Raw genomic sequence first — 4,799 nt, 5'->3', positions numbered from 1 at the left:
AAAACGTTGGAGTGAATAGGGTTAAATATCAATTTAAATTTCAAATAATATCAATTTTTACAGAAGATTAAAATAAAATTGATAAAAATTGATAAAAATGTAAAATAAATGTATTGTAAATAAAAGAGGACCGCTGATCGGAATCCGGCGGGGGTGGTGGTGGGCCTCTATAGATTGATCTATTTCTGTCGGATGTGATCAGAGAAAAACAGGTTACACACATATATCAGAGGACACTTAAAAATTTTAAATTTTAAATTTTAATTTATATATATGTATAAAGGATTTAAAGGATTTAAAAATTAATTTAAAACGTAAAAAAAAATAGAATATCTAGCATAATATATTTATATTTCTATTAATTTTTATATTTAATTATACAGATTTCTTATCAAAACACTGATTGTCGTTAAAGTACAGAGATAATTGTATATTTATTTTGGCTAAAAATGTATTTTGTTCTAAATAGCATTAGAATTAATTTTTTGAATCTTGAGATATAATACACCGTTCAACGGCACTGTCATAGCCCCTCTTGGATCAATTTCCACTGGTATCGAAGTTTTCTTGCACGGTGTTACCTCGTATTTACTCAAAATCTTAAGCAGGGCTAACTTTGTGTGCAAAAGCCCGAAGCCCTTGGCTATAAAATATATAACTGTATTATATTCTATATTATGTTAATGAAAAAGAACTGAAGAAATACATATTAATACCTTAATGTATATAAAGATAATATTAAAATTGATTTTCTTACCTATACAAATACATTGGCCTCTTCCGAATGGGCTATAGACATCTTGGGGTATGATATATTTGTTCTTCTCGTTAAATTGCTCCGGATCGAATATATCGGGATTGGGGAAATATTTCGGATCATAGTGTAGGCCAAGTACCGACATGTAAACCGGCGTATCCTTCTCAATTATGAGATTGTGCTTCTTCACTTTATAATTTCGCTTAGCCATGCGATTCAGAAATCCTAGTGATATTTTCTCAAAGTTTCCGATACCACGTTAACGAGATACGGAAATGACAGTGAGTTTGGCCGCATCTGGTAATAATAAACAATGTATAAAATGTATAAAAATAATTTTTTATTTAAATTATAATTACAAATAGTCAAATAAGACTTTATCTTGATTTTTACTTCACTTTCTGTGACTTAAAATATATTTTCTTTGCATTATAAATCATAAATATGTATAAAATTATATTAAAGATAATATATCACTAAAAATAAATTATAAAAATAAAAAATTTTTACGAAAGGGAAATAGTTGCATACCATGTTGTATGTGACTTTTTCATTGGATTTTTTCAGTACCTCGAGTATTTCTTTTCTTAACATGCTCTGAATTTCAGGCTGCAATGCGAGTTCATATAACGCGAAGGCCGCAGTCGTTGAGGTGGTTTCAAAACCAACTAAGAAGAAACTAGCTGCTTGTGCTAAAAGATCATCGTCATCGACATTTCTGAGTTCTGAAATTTAATTCATCTGTAGAGTTTTAAATGCTCTTGATACTTGCCGCGATAAAATTCGTTTATCATATGATTATTGATTATGCAGACATGATGGTTAGGGGAGACCGGGGCTATTCGTGACACTGCTGAAATTTTGTCGCGGGCCTAACTTTAAAATGCTTGCTGCTAGAAACCTGTAATATCAATCACAGATGTTTCTTAGTGTCCTCTAGGTACCAACGGAATGGCATTTGCGTGTCAACTATTTTTCTCTCTCAGTGACAAAAAGTTTGATTTCAAGTGCTCTAAGTAAATTTTTTCAAATCCCAAAAATTTTTGTTTTCTCGCCGAATAAAATAATAAGAGATCCGAAACGGTAAGTTGTATTTAGTCACTCGACTTCACTAAGCATAATGCATGAGTAGATTTTATGGTATTCTTTCTTATCTGTAAGTCACGGATCATGAATAAGGAAAAATCACGCTGGGGCATTTCGTGACACGAGCAATCGGGGCAATAAAAAACGCCACGAATAAGTGTTCAAAGGAAAAACCAATTCGCAGGGGCTGCGGACGCCTTCGAGAAGTGGTATCCCGTAATCGAATATGAGCAATGAAGGCAATTAATGGAACAGGCGTTACATTTTTCCTCATAATTTTTTATACATATAATATGTAAATTCTGACAAATAAAAGCTTTTTCAAAGTATAAAGTAGATAAAAATTGCAAAAACGAAAGAAATCTATATAGTTTGTTCAATCAGAGAAAGTGTTACGCATTATCCCGTGGTTTGTCACGAATTACCCAGGCTTCGGGGCAATTCATGACGCATGACACAGCGATACATTTCATGATATATTTCGAGACTCGTGAAAGAAAAACCTATATATATATTTTTTTTTAAACTAGAGAGATGGACGATTACATCGCACTAATAAAAATTTTTTAAACATTTATACGAAGCGAGAAAAAAATTCGAAACAAAAATGTGTCACGAATAGCCCCAGTCTCCCCTACTCTGATTTTGTTATCGCAAACCGTTATGTTACACATCTTTATTTATTCTTATATATAAATTACATAAACGTAATTATTTCGCTTACTGAAGCGATCTTCAATATATTTCGAGCCAGAAACGTTCCACTTGATCTCGACCAGTGTATCAATGAGGTCGTATCTCTTTTCGCCAGATTCTAATCGCTTCGTCATTGTTTCCCAGAAAATTTTGCGCAGAAAAACGATGGTCTCCTCTTCGAACACTTTTCGTTTACGAGAACGAATTAGATTTGGTAGGAAGAACATTGCGAGCATCTTCCAGGTGCGGATCTCATTATTTTCCAACATCATTTTGTTATGTCTGCTGTAATCGGAGTTCGGATTTTGAAACGTGTTCACGTCGAGTCCAAAAGCAATGCTCCATATCACATCCGTGGTAAATTTTGAACTTACATCCATTATGTCTATTAATTGTTCATTACCTGCCGGCAATGCCATCAGTTGATTAAATCTGTTTAGCTGTAGATATTATACTGATTTTCGCATTTTTATTATAACGATCGAACATCTATGTGTGTGTAGAGTAACATCAAATATCTTAATACTACAAAAATTTTACAAATGTTTGTAATTATAGTCACAGTCTTTATTTTGTTTCTACATTTATTTTAATTTCACGAATCATTTAATGTACTCTCCAACTTACCATCTAATTCCAGTGAGTCAAGATATTCATCTAAATGCTTTCCGCATTCTAGCAAACTCTTCAGGCCAAACATATTCTTCTGTGTATGGTCGTTGAGAAAAAATCGTGTCAAATTCATATTCCATTTAAACTGAGGTGGATCTTCCATAAAGAAGAGATTGGCGTAACCAATACGATCCTTTGGATCGGCCGAGGAGTATCGATTGCCGAAATTAGAATCCGCTGTAAAGACGTGCTGAATGACTTTGCTATCGCAAAGCAACAAGAAGGGCTTGTTAAAAATGTAGAAACCTATATAAGGTTCGTCCTTCGCTCGCTCGTAGAGTTCTTTTAGAAAGTATGACGGGGCATATTTCAGGATTAGACACTTTATGAAATTACCAAAGATTAGCGTTGGCGGTATTTGCAGAACACCTCGTTTTTTCCAGTACTTGAAATTGCGAGTCATGTAAAAATAAGCGATTATAATAAAAATTGTTGAAATTATTGTGCCATCCAGGCTCCAGTACTCCGTTATAAACGCCATTTCGCAGCTTTTTTATAAAAATATGTAGACGTAAACTTTAAATCAGTAGTTACAACGCGAAGTTTGCTAACAAAATCAAACGTGATATTGACTGCTGATATAATAACTTATAAATCAAAGATAAAAGATTAAAGGAATTAATTCTGAACATGATGAATAAATGTGTTATATGATAATGTGTGATTTATTTACCTAACAGTCAACAGTCACTATAATGTTTGGGTTCGATACGAGACAATGCTTTCTGTCTAAGAGCGGCGAACCGACTGAAGGCTTAGCCTCGATTACAAGGTAAAAATGGTACCAACTTTAATATTATGAAGTATATGTATAAAGGAAAAAAACTTGTCAATAAATAAAATAACACAGTAAATAAAAACAAATAGAAGATGTCAGTATAGAAGTCTCTCGGTGAATAATCATTACAAAGATCTAATGTATCCCCTTGTAGGTTAATGCCATTATTTTGTCTTTTGTGTAAAACATTTCATAAATACTACTTTTATGTATATAGAATTTCTCGTTATCTGGGATTTTAATATTATCCCAGTCAAATTTGTGCTTATTTAATTTATGTTTAAAAAAATGAAATATTTTTAAAAAGATATGACTTCTTGTTGTAGAATTTTTTGAAAGGTAATATATACCATATATACGAAGAAAAACATTTGGCACGTAAAAACAATATTTAAATTTTTATATCATAAATGTAAAAAATGTAGAAAAATTGTTGAACACTGGTGAAAAATTAAAGCACAATTAACCAAGTATTTCCTAGTGTGCTATCGATTAATGGTGCAATAAACATGAACGCCAGTTTTAACATTGCAGAAAATAAGTTTAAAGTTATGTTATTATAAGTCAAACTAAATCTACGTTGCTTGCTTTATCTAATATTTATAATGTTATATTTGTAATTGCAATTTAAATGAGAAACTTAGATAATCTTTGTTTTGAGATACGATTCGAGTTATTAATTTCAGGATTCGTTATTGATAACGTACAATGGTTGATTTTATAAATTATTTTAGAGCGCAAAGAATAGAATATCCAGCACAACATATTTATTTCTATTAATTTTTACATTCGATCACAGATTTTTTATCA

At 31.7% G+C, this 4,799-nt stretch overlaps 1 pseudogene; it reads right to left on the bottom strand.

Annotated features, from left to right (window-relative positions):
* Positions 1-434: 434 nt before the first annotated feature.
* Positions 435-3,692, bottom strand: LOC112466981 (annotated as a pseudogene).
* Between the last annotated feature and the right edge of the window lie 1,107 nt (positions 3,693-4,799).

The sequence above is a fragment of the Temnothorax curvispinosus genome, unplaced genomic scaffold, assembly GCF_003070985.1.
Source record: "Temnothorax curvispinosus isolate PA1 unplaced genomic scaffold, ASM307098v1 QBEX01016791.1, whole genome shotgun sequence".
NCBI classification, from domain to species: Eukaryota; Metazoa; Arthropoda; class Insecta; order Hymenoptera; family Formicidae; genus Temnothorax; species Temnothorax curvispinosus.
Note: the sequence above shows the minus strand (reverse complement) of the source record. Positions and strands in the feature narration are given on the sequence as shown.